The sequence below is a fragment of the Colobus angolensis genome, unplaced genomic scaffold, assembly GCF_000951035.1.
Source record: "Colobus angolensis palliatus isolate OR3802 unplaced genomic scaffold, Cang.pa_1.0 Scaffold2, whole genome shotgun sequence".
NCBI lineage: Eukaryota > Metazoa > Chordata > Mammalia > Primates > Cercopithecidae > Colobus > Colobus angolensis.
Window position 1 is genome coordinate 14888021 of NW_012115154.1, and position 20011 is coordinate 14908031.

At 34.7% G+C, this 20011-nt stretch overlaps 1 protein-coding gene across 2 annotated transcripts in view; it reads left to right on the forward strand.

Moving 5' to 3' along the window:
* Window positions 1-20011, forward strand: part of CNTNAP2 (contactin associated protein-like 2) — a 2310676-nt gene that overhangs the window by 495129 nt on the left and 1795536 nt on the right. The window lies entirely within an intron of this gene.

Consider the following 20011-nt stretch of genomic DNA (forward strand, 5'->3'; position numbering starts at 1 on the left):
TATGTCCCCAGATAGGAACTTGCCCCATTGGACTCCCTTGTGAATCACTGTATTCACCAGTGTGCTTATTAGAGCCAGTCCAAAGGGCCAAGACATTTCTTCCTGTGAAATAAGAAGTATGGAAACAAGATATTAAATATCTACTGTGTTTCAGAGGAAAAGGAATGCTCAGATATTAAATATATACAAAATTGTAGCAAGGAAACAATTGGTCGCAGGTGCTGTTGGTTACTCACCCATATCTCATCAACACACATCACCCTTGTACATTCCAACTGGAAGCACCTGAGATGCTTTCCGAAGGCTTTTCTGGCCAAGGTATCTGGCTCAGCTGAAGGACAAATGGAAATGCCAGGCATTCATATCACCTGGGAGCAGCCCTGAATCAATGACTGGCAGCTTTGTGGATCAATATCCTAGTTCCTTTGTTCCTTGGTGGGGAGAAACTTGAGACACAGTATACATTGCTTCTCAAAGTTGAGCAGTAGTGTTGGGTTCCAAAGGTCTTCATGTGCTGCAGCAGTAGTCTGCTCAACATCTCAACATCGTACTGCTTCCTTGTCCCCTTGGAATCATACTGGTGCTTCCCTTGGAACATCTCTCCCTCCAAAATATTAATACTCATGTATTTGCTGAAGCTCCTCTTCTGGGGGAATTTAATGTAATCTATAATTCCAGTGCTGGATGTTAGAATTTTAGTATTATAATGATAATCCTTTAAACTTTCACAAAACACCACTGACCCATTTGGTTTTTTCCTATTGTAGTAAGAGAAAGAGAATCTAGAAGGAAGAGCACAAAGAGTCTATAAAAATAAGGGGATGAGAGAGAAACAGGAAAGAGAAATAAAAAGGGAGATCAGAAAAGGAGGGAATCACAGCTCGGGAGCAGAAATGAGAAGAGTAAAATGTGAGCAAAGCAAAGAACCATGGTGAGGGGAATATTTTCCAGATGATTCTTTTGAAAAGACTTGCTGGAAATTTGGAAAATGAGCAAGAGTAATGTCAAATACTATAGCTTTTTGAAATAGATGAATGAATAAATAAAAATGTTTATTTGTTCAGGTGGAAGAATCTGTACAAATAAGAGAAATTTGCAGTGAGGTTGATGATTGTTCAATATGAGGATGGACTTTCTAACCAAAACCATCTGCTAGGGTAAAGCTACCTCTTCTTCACTTAACCCCAGCTTTGATGAAGTTGTTCAGATGGCTGGTGTTTCTCAGAGATTGTGCCACATGGATTTGGTTTGTTACTCATTATCCAATAAATCTGTGAATTTATATGTCAAAAAAAAAGCTGATGGTGGGCAGACATTGTTTAATGATCAGCTAGTATCTGCATACTTGCGTAATACCCTGTAACATGATTTTGTCTGAAAACACCTAGTTTCCCAGACTAGCGTCTCTTCTAATGTCAACTTTCCCACTGCACTGACAACGCGGGCCCATTCATTTAAAATTTAAGAGACATGTGTAGCATTCCTATTCTGTATCAGGTTTGCTCAATCTCACTGAGGAGTCGAGATCTCTACACAATTATCTCTTACAATGAAACATGCGTTGATGAAATTAGATATACTTTATTCCACAAGAAAAAAAAAAAAACCTAAAGTTGTTGTAAAATGGGTTTAGTTATTGTGAATCCTTTCTAGTTCATTATAATTATGTAACTGGATATAATAGAAAAAGTGTGTATTCCAGGAAACCTGTATTTTTGTCTTATCTTGAGCTATACCTAGCTGGTTAACCTTGGAAAGTCATCTAACTCTGGAGGACCAATGTTTCTTTGTCTATAAAATGAGCTTGAACAAAACCTCCAAATTCCACTACCTCTGGTTCATAAATAGACTACAAACATTCTTGAATAGCTTTGAATGTGTTGGAACTGAATGCAAAAATGTGTGTGAGCCTGTGCATTTTTCTGCGAGAAAGGGAACATAGTTTTAATCAAATTCTTAGACTGTTATTTGAAACATTTTAAGAAATGCTGAATTGTACTACCTTGAAGATCTTACTTTTTCTGAAATACTGTGATTCATAATTCTATAACTCATTACCTTTTTGGCAATTTTGAATAGTCATTTCTAGGAAATCAACTTGTTCCTTAAATAAATATCAAAGTTACACTGATCTTAAAATAATGGTTTATCTAGCCATGAAGTATTTCACAACTAAAAGAACTGTTTAGGTTCTTGGCCAATTAAAATTGATACATCAAATGTTAGAAAAAACTGAAACTGTGGGCTGAATTACACATAAAATTTCAAGAAATGTAGAATGGTGAAACTGCTAGTAATAGTGACTAAAGTGAAACAAAAGAATTTTTTTAAATATCTCATAAAAGTCAAGTCTGAAAAGTAAAATTTCTCAGGTCCTGCATAATGTAAAATGACTTAATAAAAGCAGCAAATATAAAATGACTATGATAAAACACTCAAAAAATGGATATGTTACCTTTTATGAGTGTACTACCTCAATTCGTATCTATATGTCTGATTTGCAATAATATGTATTTGGTTTTTATTGGTGTGATGGTTTTAGTTGGTTTGCTTTTCTTGTATAATCCGTAAGGTTAATAAAAAAAAAAAGAAAAAGAAAAATAAAGAAAATTAGAGTAATAAAAACCCTTTAGGAAGTAATTTGTTAAATATTCATCATTCCTTGAATCTTCAAATTCACTACTCAGTGTGGGGTAGACATCCTGCCTCACTGAACGTTCAATTATTTTATGGGCTACAGCTCAGAAGACAAATCACCTTTTTAATAAACTGCTTGTTGAGAGAAGCTTGAAAAGGATGAAATTGTGTGGAGGTTCAATAATTTTGAACCTTATAGTAAAATTACAAAATTATTGTTGATTTACATAAGTATGTTATTTATCTCAAACTACTCACCAATTAAGACTCATTAATTGTACATTTTAGGATATTATTTCATAAGATTAATGAAATTAACCAGCGACTACAATATGTTTTTAGGATGCTTTCAAATTATTTACAACCTATCTGTATTACACTACAATCATGTCTAAGAGAAGAATATTGCCATAATTTTGGGGAAGACTGTTCCTATGACAATGAATGAGTATATTTTTCAAAATCCAAAGCGCAATTGACTTATTTCTAAAATTCAATCCTAGGGTAACAAAGAAACTCTGCACTTATAAGCATTGCATATTTGTTTTAAATTATAAGAGCAGAATGTTAGTTCATTTAATGAGTATATATATTTGACTTTCATCTTGTTTTGTTGAAAATAATGCATAAATATTAATGGAAAATAACTGAAGCCATAGAAGGGAAAGGTAGTTGTGTCAAACACCGTATAAAAAGATAAATACGGCTGGGGGCAGTGGCTCACACCTGTAATCCCAGCACTTTGGGAGGCCGAGGCAGATGGATAACCTGAGGTCAGGAGTTCAAGACCAGCCTGGCCAACATGGTGAAATCCTGTCTCTACTAAAGATACAAAAATTAGCTGGGCATGGTAGTGGGTGCCTATAATCCCAGCTTCTTCGGAAGCTGAGGCAGGAGAATCACTTAAACCCAGGAGGGAGGCAGTGGTTGCAGTGAGCCACGATCATGCCATTATCCTCCAGCCTGGAGGACAAGAGTGAGACTTCATCTCAAACAAACAACAAAAAAAGGTGAAATTTCGAAAATAATAAGAAAAAACTCAATTTAAAAAACTTAAAATATGAAAATGGCATGAAATTTATGGAAGTGTTGTTCATTTTTATATTAAGTGGAGAATAGTATATAATATTTAAGTTATCTTTCCCTAATTTTTTTTTTTTTTTTTTTTTTTTTTTTTTTTGAGGCGGAGTCTCGCTCTGTCGCCCGGACTGGAGTGCAGTGGCCGGATCTCAGCTCACTGCAAGCTCCGCCTCCTGGGTTTACGCCATTCTCCTGCCTCAGCCTCTCGAGTAGCTGGGACTACAGGCGCCCACCACCATGCCCAGCTAATTTTTTAATATTCTTAACATTTGTGAAATATAAGGTATACTAAACCCAAGTGGTGAATTCAACTCAAACTCAAGATATTATATGAAGAAAAATTTTCCATCTTCATTATCATTATCCATTTTGTGTAACATTTAGAGTAGTTGAAAACTTACTTTACTAAACAGAGAGGTGAGAGAGGGTTAAAATTTTTGTTATTAATGTTAACTGCCTATGTGAGTTTTGTGTTCCTTTAACCTTGTTGAATATAATTATTCAAGTAAAAGTAGTCTATTCAATCATTAATAGTATGTAATTCTATTATGTTATAAACTAGAGTATTTGAATTCCTACTTCTTCTCTCTGAAAATAGTAATATAAAAATTGTATATGGCATAATTTGATAAGGATCTGTGATTATAAAAAATTATGAATGCAGGTGTCTATTCAGTTTTAGACTCCTGACCTCAAGCATATGAAACAAGTGGGTGTGTCATAAAATCAGGAGAGATCACATCATTCATGATATTTGTATTTTATATGTCATTGAAAGTTTTCTTCTGAAACTGTTTTGCTAATTTTGTAGTAATTTTATTCCAGATTTGTTCGGTTTTGATATGTTTTCTCCATTCACTGCCAACATCCATTTGAGTATTTGAATACTATGTAGATGTATTTTTAGTAAAATACGTTTCATTTTTGTAATTGGATCCACACAATGCTGGAGAGTTCTACATGTTAAAGATTTATAAAAATAAAACTTATTTAAAAATTAAATGTAAACTCATGTTCTCACAACAAAGTAACTAGTATTTCAAAAATGTTCATATAGCCTTGCAAATAGTTGAAAATACATATTTGACATTATACATTTTTATTCATCCTAACAGTTCTGTTCACTAGGATGCTTTTCCACGATACTCTTAAGTCATTGCTGTAACTGAAAATGAACAAGAGTAATCATTTAGTGAAGACTTTGAGTTGTCTCCATGAGAGAACTTATGCGGGGAGAATGATACTCCCTGCATTTTTCCTGCAGCTGACATTGCATATAAATGACACCTGCTGAACCATGCCAAGACCTACAATCTCACTGTGACCATGGAAGCTCATGGCTAAAAGTGCTGCCTGCTAGTTGATCCAAAAAGTTGGGTTGCTGCCAGAGATGTAGCGCAATGCAGTACATTGATAATTAGTAGCTAGCTCTTTCACCTCTCTTCTCATAAATGTTAATGATAGCCTTGAAATCCCAAAGCATTTCTTTAACATTTTTATTCTTTTGTACAAAATTGTGACTGAAGGAGGTTAATCAATATTACCAAGGGGACTAATGGTGGAAGTTTCTGCTATGACTCTTATCTCCAGTTCATAAAATGCAGAGAATGTTTTCGAGATATATAACTCCTTTAGCTTTTTGTAAGTCCTTAAAGTCGGATCCTTTATATCCCACATGTATTATGCAACATTTAGCTGTGAATATGCAGGAGATATTACACTTAACATAAAAGAATGTTTGATGATCCAGTGAGAGTACATATGAGAAAGAATTTTGAAAATGGTAGGACTGTGCATTATTATTAATGTTGTTGCTGTGTGTGCTCATCCCTCTCCAAGTCCTTTCTGCTGTTTTACTTTCTTGCTTGTAATTTAATTGAATAAAAATATTTTGAAACCAAGTAATTCTAAATATCATGTGGCAGGAGAAAAGGAAATAAAGTGACCTTTTCACAGTTGGGAATTACAAAATTTGTAATATTTATTTTCTCCATTAATTATATCATCTTACGGTTGTCTTTCTTATAGAGCTTTCCTCATTTAGCTACATTGAACTGGGACATATCCATATATTGATCTCAACTTTAGCCCAATTTTCTTAGCAAATGCCGAGCTAGAGTGAAATTTAAGAAGTCTTAGTGGTAGGGAACCTTATCCCCACCCTCGTTTTGTTATATGCTAACATAAGGTCTTGCTGCTTCATTTTTAAATAAACATTTTTATTTTAGAATACATTTAGATTTACAGAAACGTTGAGGAGAGAATACAGAGTTCACATTCCCCTTATCACCAACAACCAGTTTCCCCTACTGTTAACTTTTTACCTTAATGTACTAACGTTTGTCATAATTAGTGAGCCAATATGCATATATTTAGCCTAATATTTATTGAGATTTTATTAGGTTTTTACCTTAAATTCTTGTGGGTTGTTTGTTTGTTTGTTTGTTTGTGTGCTTTTTTAGTTCCAGAATCCAGATCCAGTCTAGTTCACCGTATTACATTTGGTCATTATGCCTCCGTAGTATTCTCTTGGCTGTGAGGGTTTCTCAGACTTTATTACTTGCTTATAATGACTTTGAGAGTTTTGAAGAGTACTAGTCAGGTATTTTGTAGAATGTTCATCAATTGGGATTGACCTAATGTTTTTCTCATGATTAGACTGGCATTGTAGGTTTTAGAGAGGAAGACCACAGATACAAAATGTCATTCTCACCAGGTTGTATCTCGGATACACACTAACAACACGACTTGTCACTGTTGATGTTGATCTTAATTACCTGGCTGAAGTAGGATTTGTTAGGTTTCTCCACTGCAGTGCAGACTCTTTCCATACTGTAGTATTTGGAAGGAAGTCCCTATGTGCAGTTCACATGTAAGGCTATTATGTCTACCTCTTTGAGGGCACAGTGTTGACATAAATTATTCTACATGGGACATGTATAAAATTTGATTATTCCCCCCCATTTATTTATTCAATCATTTACATCAGTATGGACACATGAATTTGATTTTAGCATAATCTGGATTATATTCTAATAGTACCTTATTTCTTTTTTTGATCAAATAATTTCAGATCTGGCCACCGGAAATTCTTTTAGTTGCCCTGTGTCCTTTTGACACACCTGCGTCACTGCAGAGTTTTTGAAAAGCGTTTCTTTATTTTCTGGCATTACAACGTGCATCAGTTTTAGCTTGTATGTTTTTTGCTCCAGTCTTGGAATCAACCTTCTAAGGAATCCTGGTTTTTGTTGTTGTTGGATAATGGTACTTACTAGAAACCAGTATCTGGATGCTATGTATGCTCACTGATAGTGGAATATAATTGTGCAAGGGGATATATGTGTTTCTACTAAGCCATGTATATATGCATATCTATAAATTTCTATATCTGTGTCTTCACATCTGTTTATATGTATATTCAGGTGTATGTTTATTTAACTTAATGTGAGTTCATATTGATGTACCCAACTAGAACCAATTACCATGTCAATCATTCTAACCTTTTCCCCTTGCTATTTGTAAATTCATCCCAGGCTGAACGCAGCAGCTCATGCCTGTAATCCTAGCACTTTGGGAGGCCGAGGCAGGTGGATCACCTGAGGTCAGGAGTTTGAGACCAGCCTGACCAATATGGTGAAACCCTGTCTCTACTCAAATTACAAAAATTAGCCAGGCATGGTGGTGTGCACCTGTAGTCCCAGCTACTCAGGAGACTGAGACAGGAGAATTGCTTGAACTCAGCTGGCGGAGGTTGCAGTGAGCCGAGATCGTGCCATTACACTCTAGCCTGGACAACAGAGTGAGACTCCATCTCAAAAAAAAAAAAAGAAAAGAAAAGAAAAAGGAAACCTGTGCCCCACCATTGCCATCAATTTAATTACTTGTGAAATTCTAGTTATCATGTATGGTAGTTTCAGAATTGTAGTGGCAGCCCCCTGGAGAATAACTTTGTCAGATAGAGAACAGGATTTATGAGCAATGACTCCAGTCTTACAAACTCCATTTATTTCCAAAGTTGCCTAGGTTAGCACCTCCCCTCTCCCCTGCCACCACATGAGTGAGGTTTTGATACATTTTCATTATGGTTAGATTATTATTAGATTAATTTTGTTTGCGTGGGTTTATTTTACGGAATTTCTACTCTCCTCCATTTTCTATTCCTCTGCCAATCCCTCACAGTTTTGATGACTGCAGCTTTATATGTCTTGGAATATAGCAGCATGAGTCCTTCAATTTGTTCTTTTTTCAGTATTGTGATAGCTATTTCATGTCTTTTTCCTTGCCATATAAGTTTTAGATATAGTTTGTCAATATCAGTAAGATAACTTGCTAAGAGTTTGATTGGGATTGTGGTTAATCTATAGGTCAGTGTAGAAAGAATTGACATTTAGAAGTATTGAGTCATAAACCTGGAAGATATTTCCAACACCCTCTTCTTTTTACCCTGTGAAATAATAAAAAAGTGCCATTTTTAACGTGCTTTCCTCATTAAATATGTCTTATAAATTATGTAGGTTCAGAAGACAAAAAAGAAAAATAATCTCCATCCGACAAACAGCGTAGATTAAGATTAAATGGATATACAAGTATCTGGGTCTGGCCAATTAGGTTTTCAAGTGCATTCATACAAGAAATTTACTGGAACACATTTTGATATATATTAACTATAAGGCTGTTGTAATACTATAGATGGCATAGAAATTAAAATTCATTGTGCAGAAGACTGACACACATGGTCAGAGAGGAAAGAAGACTCAGGGAGTAGCACATTATTAATTAGAAGATTGGGGAGGCTAAACATAAGAGTCTCTGGAGAAAAAATTAGGGACATGAGACAAGAAGTAAGCTGAATCTATTTTGAAGGGATAGAGATGCATAAAAGAACTTGGATATTAGAAAAGATTACTTTGAAAAAATGAGAGTTTCGAGTTACGAGACCAGAAATGAATGGCTTAGAAAGGCACCCTCTTCTACCCACAAATTATACTTGAAAAAATAATAATCAAAATATCATAACATGTTTTAAAAATAAAACACAGGCTTATTATTTGAATCTCGAATTTTATTTTCAAATTAACAGCCTGGTATTGGTCTGTGAGTTACAAATTCTATATATTTGACCAAGTTCCATTTAGAGAGTGAAGGCGGATTTTCTTCTTAATAAAAGAGGCATTTTAAAAATTCTAAAATGTAATCGATAGGAAAGACTGGCAAAGACATATGAGGACACAAATATTCCAAACAATTATTTGGTTGTTAACATGCCAACAAAAGGTTGGTTTTCAAAAGACCATGTTTTTTTAATTTCAGAAAAATATGGTTTCAGTAATTCCCGTAAGTAATTCAGCGATGAGCTATCAGCTGCCGGTAATGAATTCTCCTACAAAGGAATAATTTATTCCCAGTGTACTCACACAAGCTGGGATGCTACCAGGAACTTGAAGCTGTAAAAGAACCCTATCTTATTAGTGACAATGCCTCACTCACAATACATACTCATGAGTTACATATTAAATGATGGGAGGTTATTTATCTTCATACACTAGTTTGGAAATGGATGAATCATTTCTCATTTCTTCTGAAAGATGTACATTGTGCTTTTGCTCACATTTCAATTTCAGAGCTTCAAACTTGTGATACTTACCTAATTGAAGGATTAGATTCACATTTGCACACACACAAAGCACAAAACAAATGAACTGCCATATCTAAAGGCAATAGATATTAGCAACAAAACACACTAACAATGAAATTTTACTTTTCTAAAAATGTTCGGTTATATATTAAAGCAAAATTGTCTTGTACCCTAATGCTATGCAAATGTTTTTGATTCAATTCCTTAATTAATGGTATTGGATTTTTAAAAATAAAATTTGTTGGTTTGCAAATCAGGTCCTTATGCTTGTATCTATCATTCTGTTCTGAGAAGGTTGATTTATGGGTACCTATAAATAAAACACAAATCTAAAAAATGTAGTGAGTGGAGCCCAGCATACTTTAAAATGTAAATTGAAACACCTCCATATACTTTCATCAAATATGTTGACTTAGAGTTACTAATTTTACTTTAAGCTAGATAAGAAAGAATTGTGTATAATCTGAATACTTACTGGCAGTGAGCATATGACTGTGTGCCCGTAAATACAGAATATCATTGATAATGGAAACTCAATGTATCCAATGCTTATTTATTTATACAAAATACATCAACTCATGATGGATTAAAGACTAGACCAAAGTCATAAAAAATAAAAAGATACAAAAGCAAAATACTTTTTTCTTAGATAATATCTTTATCAAAATAATAGTTATAAAATTAGTGGGGCTTAAATTTATTGCTGTGTATTGGGGATTGCTCTTTATGTGTATTTCACCCCATTTAACTGAATAAAAACATGCTAGTTATAACCTTACCCCTTTAAAATGGAGGTCATTCTGAAGGCCTAAGTTCTTTGGGTCATCTCTAATATAACAATACTTGTTTTGCAATTCCAGACTCATTTTTCTTTATTTCTGTATTAGCCCATTTTCACATTTCTGATAAAGACACACCCAAAACTGGGAAGAAAAAGAGGTTTAATGGACTTACAGTTCCAGATGGCTGGGGAGGTCTCACAATCATGGCAGAAGGTAAGGAGGAGCGAGTCACATCTTACATGGATGGCAGCAGGCAAAGGGAGAGCTTGTGCAGGAAAACTCCCATTTTTAAGGCCATCAGATCTCAGGAGACTCATTCACTATCACCAGAACAGCACAGGAAAGACCCGGCCCCATAATTCAATCACCCCCCACCAGCTTCCTTCACAACACATGAGGATTGTGGGAGTTACAATTCAAAATGAGATTTGGGTGGGGACACAGCCAAACCATATCACTTTCCTAAACTGACTGCTTGATATTTGTATACATTATGTATGAAAATGTATATTACTTCATGTAAAATGAAAGCTGTTTGATTATGCTAAAGAAAACAATTTTGTATCTAGAAAAGAAAATGTGTAATTGGTAAACATTAAAAGAATGAATAAAATCCCAAATCAAACTTTAGAAATATACTAAATATAACAATTACCTCCTTATATCATTCTTTTGTAATGTCTAGTTCTTCAAAAAGCTTTATAGAAAATGGACGTAGGTACTATTGAGAGTAGAATTTTAATTTTAACTCAGGGAACTTAAAAATTTTATGTAATCACCTTCATACTGTACATTTTGCAACCTTTTATTTTAGGGCATTATCAATTTCTCGGATCAAAGTTTGAATTACAGTTATAATATTCTGCTCACCAACTTCATTATTTAGGTACAAAAGATTTAAAAGATCTAAAATATAAATGCATTAAACTTTAGAAAATAATTTTTCTCCACAAGGAAGCACTAAAATGAGCAAAATAAATTAATGACTATGGTTACTACTTTCTTCTTTTACATAACTTAGTTGGTTTTAAGTTTCAGCTTTATCCTTTCCTCAGTTTTGTTCTATTTGGTTTGGGAAAGTGGTACATTATGTATATACAAATTTATATCCGTTTGCCAATGAGTGTGTGGTCATGTATATTTTTGTGATTGATTATAGAATAATATTTTTACCCAGTTTTTCCAAAGATATATTTAATAGCACTAAATAGAAAATCTATGATATCCATACTTGCTCATATGGGATATCTTTTTCCTCTTCCTTTAAGCAGGAAGTAATTTCTTAGACTGAAATGAGCTTTAGACCATTCCTATCACCTCAGCATGCAGACAATATTGGTCACTCAAGGGAAGATAAGTTGCTGATAAATCTTCAGTATAACATTAGAGAACTCAAAAGCCACAGTATCAGATTGTCCCAAAAAATTTTAGAGCACCTTGTCTATCATATGTGGAATCTATGAAAGCTAATCTAAGAGTAGATAGTAGAATAGTGGTTACCAGGGGCTAGAGTAGTTTGGAAGGGATGCTTGGGGAGATACTGATCAAATGATATCATATTTTAATTAAATAGAAATGTTTAAGAGATCTTTTGTACACCATCGTGACTATAGTTAACAATATGTTATTGAAAAATGCTGAGAGTGGATGTAAAGTATTGTCATCACAAAAATAATTATGTGAGATAATGCATATGTTAAATAGCTGAATTTAGTCATTCACAATGTTTATATACTTCAAAATGTGTGGCATATAGTAAATACATACAATTTTATGTCAATTTACAAAGAGAAAAAACATGAAAAAGAAAAAACTATGAATCCTAGAGCACTTCAGAGAGAGAGCAGAAATTTCCTGTCACATTAATAGGATAGTGTTTAGAGACTGTACTTAGAACAAGCGTATGAGCACAGAAGGACCTACTTTAAGAGCCCTGGAGCAAAACAGTCATCTCACAGCAACTAGATCAAAGTGTTAAGAATCATTTAAGCAGATACAATACTTCCTGAACCATATTTTGCCCACATTACTTGAGGGTTATTCTTTATGAATTAATATGGAAACTTAAGTAACCTGCACACTCTATATAATTTATTGTACAGAAGTAAGCATGTAAAGTCATATGGGCTCAAACTTTCACATACCTGTGAGATAATGTTCCACTTTATCTACCAAAGTAATCGTTATTTATGATAATGGTCGATTTCCATTATCTTTCAGGTCACGATACATGCTTTTGACTAATGTTATCTGCTTCCATACTCAGCATAATTCAGAAATATTCTTCCTAAAAAATAACATACTGAATGTCATATGCTGCAAATTGTGTGTAATTTTAAACCAATTGGCAGAGGGCTGACTCCCCAAGTCTGTCTCCTGGCAGTTACCCCCCTCATTCCTCATCAGTCACACACATAAATCACATACAATTTAGAAACGGGCTAATGTAGCCATGAGAAATATAATGTCTTCCTCATAATATTTGTCACTACTTTTAATAATAACCCTTCTAAAACTTATGCTGGAAGTTAATACTGTTCTTTAAATAAGGTTTCTTAAAATCCATTAAAAATGCTATAACTTTATCAAAAAATATACCATGTATTTTAAAATGTGGAACAGAGTAGTTGAATGGTTTCTGTAGGTATAAAATTTCAACAATATTTGTTATATGCCACTACATAAAATCTTTTAAATAACAGAATATTTTATACCAAGGAATTATCATGGCATGTGATTTCCTGAAAATGAAATTTTCCTTGATGATTTAACATTTCCAATAACCCTGATAATCATCATCAAATATATATTTGTTAGGTTGTTACTAGTTACTAGAAATATAAACTAGGCTGTATTTTTAAAAAACAATTTTCTTCTTGCAAATTACTTGTTACATGAAAAATACCAAAACGTTATTGCACACTGTGCATGAGTAATGGCAACAAGAAGAAACTGGAGGCTTATGTTTTGAGACTGGTTCATGCAGAAACTGCAAATAATAGTTAACATAGGGAATACTGTGATGATGAATTCATTAGGGAGAAAAAAATATTGTATTGCATTAGCCTTCACATTTTAGGATGGGGTATATACTGGATAGTTAAGAAATTTTATTTTATAAAATAAACTTGACCATACAATGCATAGAATATGGTGTTCTTTCTTTTTTTAAATTCAGGTTCTGGGATACATGTATAGAACACGCAACTTTGTTACACAGGTGGTTTGCTGCACCTATCAACCTGTCATCTAGGTTTTAAGCCCTGTGTGCATTAGGTATTTGTCCTAATGCTTTCCCTCCCCTTCCCCCTCACCCCTAGACAGGCCCCAGCGCATGATGTTCCCCTCCCTATGTCCATGTGTTCTCATTGTTCAGCTCCCACTTATGAGTGAGAATATACAGTGTTTGGTTTTCTTTTCCTGTGTTAGTTTGCTGAGAATGATGGCTTCCAGCTTCATCCATGTCCCTGCGAAAGGCAGGAGCTCATCGTTTTTTATGGCTACATAGTATTCCATGGTGCATATGTGCCACCTTTTCTTTATCCAGTCTATCGTTGATGGGAATTTGGGTTCGTTCCAAGTCTTTGCTATTGCAAATAGTGCTGTGATAAATGTGTGTGCATGTGTCTTTATAGTAGAATGATTTATAATCCTTTGGGTATCATGATTCTGGGTCAAATGGTATTTCTAGTTCTAGATCCTTGAGGAACAGCCACACTGTCTTCCACAATGGTTGAACTGATTTACACTCCCACCAACAGTGTAAAAGCGTTCCTATTTCTCCACGGCCTCGACAACATCTGTTTTTTCCTGACATTTTAATCATTACCATTCTGACTGGCATGAGATGGTATCTCACTGTGGTATTAATTTGCATTTCTCTAATGACCAGTGATGATGAGCAAAAATCACAAGCTTTCCCATACACCAACAATAGAGAAGCAGAGAGCCAAATCATGAGTGATCACAATTGCTACAAAGAGAATATAACACCTGGGAATACAACTTACAAGGGACGTGAAAGAACTCTTCAAGGAGTATTACAAACCACTGCTCAAGGAAATAAGGGAGAACACAAACAAATGGAAAAAAAAAATCCATGCTCATAAATAGGAGGAATCAATATTGTGAAAATGGCCATACTGCCCAAAGTAATTTACAGGTTCAATGCTATTGCCATCAAGCTACCATTGCCTTGTTTTGCAGAATTAGAAAAAAACTACTTTAAATTTAATATGCATAAAAAAAGAGCCCGTGTGCCCAAGACAATCCTAAGCAAAAAGAACACAGTAGGAGACATCATGCTACCTGACTTCAAACTGTACTGCAAGTCTACAGCAATCAATACAGCATGGTACTGGTACCAAAACAGATATATAGACCAATGGAAGAGGACTGTGTTCTCAAAGTACAAATTTTTAGACTGCATCGAAAGGAAAACAAGTATTTGAAATGGTCAATTGAAGTTGACCACATTGAAATAATTTAAAGAGGGTGAAATTAGTGAATTCAAAAATAAATTCTGCTGGAATCCTAGACGTTTGGGACCCATTTCATGTCTGGGCATCTGTTGTTATGGCATGCATCCTACACTGAACTAAAGTTTACATCCCCAAAACTCCCCCAAGGCTTTCGGTTCTGCCCCAAGGTAAATCTACATCCTCTTCCACGTGACCGCCTTCTGAGTATTTGATGAATACCAATAAGACAAATGACCCCAGGTTCTTCACTAGTTCTCTACGAGAGAAGTTTTCTGGTCTCTTCTGAATTCTGGTTAGTTTTCTCTAGGTTGCAAAGATCTTTTGTAAAGCAAAAGTTCTGAAAAGATCAAATTTTGTGTCTGATAAAATGGCACGCTATTGGACCATACTGAGTCTGCTGTTTAATTTTCAACCAATTCTTAAATTATTTCCACAGTGAACTACATACTGGCTGGTATTTTTGTAAGAATCTCTCAGCTACATACTAACTCACTTGACCAGTCTCCAAGTTTTCATGTCAATGCTCTCTTTTGTTGTTGTTCTACCAACTACAAATGTTCTAAATCTTACTAATGTAAGTTTATTTAATGCCTGCTTAGAAGATTCAGAAAATACTTTTTTAAATTTACTTTTTAAAATAAAAATTGATTAAAAGTATATCATTTACTCCAACAATCCATATGATGTGTTAGAGATTTTATTAGCAACAGCATATTCTGCAAACAAGGCAGTCTGGACTTTGGTCTCACAGGAGTGACAATGGACATGTCATTATGCCTCTCTATGCTTTAGTTTCATCAAATGAAAATTTAGAGAGTCTGGTTGTGTGAGGAGGAACGGGTTTGGCTGAATCAGGAAACCTGAGTGGATTCTTAGTGTTTGTGTTTTTCATTGATAAATTCCCGTGACCTATTCCCAAAGCTATTCCAGAGTTTTTAGGATTTGATATAAAAAACTGAAATTTTCATTTCATGTGAATATATTTTTGTTATTTTACATTAAGAAAATGTTGATGTTAAAAATATATGAGCAGCATAGTACAGCAAATGAATTTTTAGTACTAAATATAAAATGCCTCAAATATACTGGCATCCAATAAGAAGATTTTAAGATAACAGATTTTAAAATCTATTTAGACTGAAGTAATATTGGCCATGTGTTCAAAAGATGGGATTGTAACATACAGACTATTGAGATCTAATACACTATGAGTATCCAATGAATATTTTCAAGTTAATTATTCAGAAATCAACATTTTCTGGAAAAAAATGAAAAAGATAAGTTCTTAACCATAATGTAGAGTAACATTTACAATCCAAAAGGCTTTTGTTCTGAAATTTCAAAGATTATAAAAAATATTAGCCTATATTTATAGAGGACACAAACTTTTAAAATATAATTTAAGAATATAAATTTATAAACAATCATGTAGTCATAAGGAATTTAAAGTGATAATCTGTGAATATTCATCAAAAATCACATTAGAATTTGTAAAGATCCTGAATTTATAGTCAAAGATTTATTGTTCCCATGAATTAGCAATTTGGGTGAGCTAATTTGTAAATGACATATTCGCTTGAAAGACTATACACAAAAGAAACTCGGTGAGCAAAAAAAGAAAAAATATTGGAATAATGACTGAGAGAATGAATGTTCTCCACAATCAATGTCATTAAAAAAGCAAGTTTCTGAAATAAAAGAGAACCATCTATTTTTTTTCTTTGTCCCTTTGTAGTAAGCCATTTGCCTCTGGTTTAGCAACATGAACATATTTCCTTTTCTAGTTGGAGACATCCAATCCTGGGAATATTTATGTATGTACACCCTGTAGATTATACTTTTCAGACTAGATGGATTTCTAAATTCAAGATGTACCAAATACTTCCACAATTCTAATTAAAGGAAGAAGTTTGGGAGTCAGAAACCTTTTGCCCTGGAGCCTTGCACCACTGTGTACGAATTTTCACCATTTTTCCGTTTAACTAGGGTTACTGATTTTCATTTGCTAAAAAATTCTGTATTTGAAAAGAGGTACCATTCTACAACATTTCTGGCAAATCATAAATTAACCTACAGTAAAGGACATTAAGGAGATAGCTCTCTTCTGTAAATTGATAGGGTACCATATGGCTTTGATGTTAGTGTGAAGTTAATCACAAGCTCCATGATAGGCCATGATATAATTTCATAATAAATTGCATGAACAAATGCTGCCATTATCTGCACAGCATGTGAATTTGGGTACCCATAATCTTTAGGGAAAAATGAATATAAAATATTGAGTTAAGAATTAGATATAAGGATGGTACATTAGCATCTCCACTAAAAATACAAAAAAATTAGCTGGGCATGGTGGTGGGCGCCTGTTGGTCCCAGCTACTTGGGAGGCTGAGGCAGGAGAATGGCGTGAACCCGGGAGGTGGAGCTTGCAGTGAGCTTAGATCACGCCAATGCACTCCAGCCTGGGTGACACAGCAAGACTCCGTCTCAAAAAAAAGAAAGTTACATCTAAATTGCAAGAAGTCAGTAGGTATAATTTTGGAGTCATCTTAAAAAAATGATAGACATTTCTTCCATTTCTCCCTTTGCTGCCATCTGGCAGGCAGCCTACAATGTGATTGATCCAGTAGGAAGAGTGCCCTGTGGGCCAATCCACGAGCCTTGCTAGCTCCCCTGGAAAGAGTTCAAGATGCCTTTTCTCAATACCCCAACACTAGCTCCACAGCACCCAGCCACATCCTTTAAATTTCAGTTATTTTCTGGTACGCATTGGTATACATTTGCCAATTATGTACAAAGACTGTCAATGAAATCAGCAGTTCACTATGAGATTACAGTGTTGCTATTCTTTTGTAACAAAGTACTTGATTATCTAGAGTATTTTACTTCAAAATATTTCTGAAAACCATACTTCCCTGTGCTGAATCCTCAGTCAGAAGAGTGCTGACAATCAATACAGAAGTAACGTATTATTGGAAAGAAGAATTAGAACATTAATGAAAACTGATCTCATTCATTTTTCTTAAAAATGGAGGAAATAATGTTTTCTGATTTCCCTCCGACATTCCAAGAGCAAGGTACCGCATAATTTATATGTAATTCAAACATCAATAGAGAGGTTTTTTTATACTGATTGCTCCCACTTTAGTAGTGCTCTACAAACAAATAAAGAAATTCACTGATTTTACCCCCGATCAGGTGATCTTTCTTTGGAGATGTGACATTTAATCTGATTATTCATGAATATGTTAATGAGAGATTTATCACATGCCAGTCATTAGACACTGAATATTAAAATGCAACCAGTCATGCAACATTGATGACAAGCTTCCTTTTCCAATTTGCAGGGAAAGAACAAGCAAACAAGATGAGTTTAATATCTGAGTTTTATTTATTTTTGTAAAATCTTCAGTGGCACATATATGTGTCAAGGAAAAAAATAAATTCTTAAAATACAAAACTCAGGAACTGCAATTTTTTTTGGCCACTCATTCCAATTAAACCAATGGCACTTAAATTTAGCAGGAATGAGACATTAATAATTAATAGAGTCCAGTTGTGTATTTCTAATATGCAAGCAATTCCAAGTTGATAAACAGCTTTGGATTACCAAAGTTTACTGGTAAAGCTACTGTTTGGAACTTAAACTTGTTATGCATTTTCTGTAAGAAATGACTTAACACAGAATGGTGGGAAATCAGAGATCTAATCTCACTCCCCCAGACCCTCTGAGGGCAAAGAAAGTGTTAGTCCAGAAACAAGCACAAGGCCTCAAACATAGCACACATGAAATAAAGATTAGATGAAGAAAGGAAGGAATGAAAAATACCTGGATGTGCTATGCTAGTAGAGTATAAAATCTAATCATTATTTAAACTTGGTTTCTATGTGAAAACTTAATGGAAGATTCCATATCGGCCCTAAGAAACACAGCAGCTCTCTTCCTACCTCTGCCCCTTAGTCATCAGCAGTGAGTGACACTTTTCTCTTACAACCAGTCAATGCCCCCAGGATGCTGTGCTAGTAACAGGAGAGCATGAAACTCCTGAAGTGTCAGGGGCTGTCATGGTTTTCGTTGGACATTCTTAGGTGAGGTACAGGAATAACACCTCATAGAGAAGAGGAGGTTAGGTAGGCAATCGCCTCAGACACTAAACCATAAAACATCTCTGAAAGTGTAAAGCAAAGAAGAAAATTGTATTCATCAGAATTCTTCTTAAAAGAGAATAGTGGGTGTATTAGAAGGACCTCTTGGTTAAGCTGCATGGGGTGGACTGTAAGAGGCTTTTGTCTATTCCACTCACAGCAAAGCCTGTGTGCTCCAGGAATTGTTAGTAATTGCTGTGGTTGGTGAAGTGGATGATGTAAGAATCAGGGGGTGCTGCCTTCCAGAGTCCTCCTTTTCTGCCTTTGTTCTCATCCAGGTGCCAGGACTCATCTCTAAAAAAAAATGTTGAGAAAATATTTAGAGTATCAGTTTGAAGGGGTGTCAAATTACTCTGCTAAGAGCACCCCAATGCCTTTCTCGAGCCGGAGTCAATAAATAGGGCAGGAAAAAGGAGGGACTGTTCCAGTGGCAAGTGCATAGAGCCGCCTGAAGTATTGCCTGCTTACTTTAGGAAACTGTCTTATAAAATTAAACAGTACACTATGAGACTGTTTCCACCAAAAATCTTGAACAACAGACAGGTGCATTTTTCCTGTCATTAAAATGTGGGTCATAAAGGCAAAGCTATAGAGACAGAAAACAAATCAGTGAATTCCAGGACACACAAGTCGTGGGGAGGTGGACTACAAAGGTGCCCACAGGAATTTTGGGGGGTGATGGGATTGTGCTGTATCTTGAATGTGCTGGTGATTACCAAACATTTGCATTTGTCAAAAATTATGGAGCTGTATGCTGATCACAGTGAATTTTATGACATGTAAATTATATTTTAACTTAGGAATTTTATAAAGGCATTATATTATTACTCCAAAGATTCAGATAAACACACACACACACGAAATTCAGGAGGTGTTACTAGAAAACCCAGTTCCTCCTTATCTAAAAAAATTGCCGAAATGGGCTATGATTTTTCAATATGTTTTCCATTTTTTCCCTCTTATAATTCTGTGTTTAAATAACTAAAGAAATCGAAAATTACTTGGCAACTTTGTACTAGCAATGGTCATTATTTTACAACCTATGCTCAGATAGTAATTACCTTCTCATAATTGTCCAGTATGCAACTAAGAAGGTCAACCACTAAAATCATTTTGATTTCCCTTCAGCTTCACTGATTATTTGTAGAGAGCATTTTGTTTCTAGGTCAAATCGTCTTAACACACACAGCTAACTCTGACTGAGCCAAACCAGATTTCCTTCAAAAGCTCTGACATTGAGACTCCGCTCT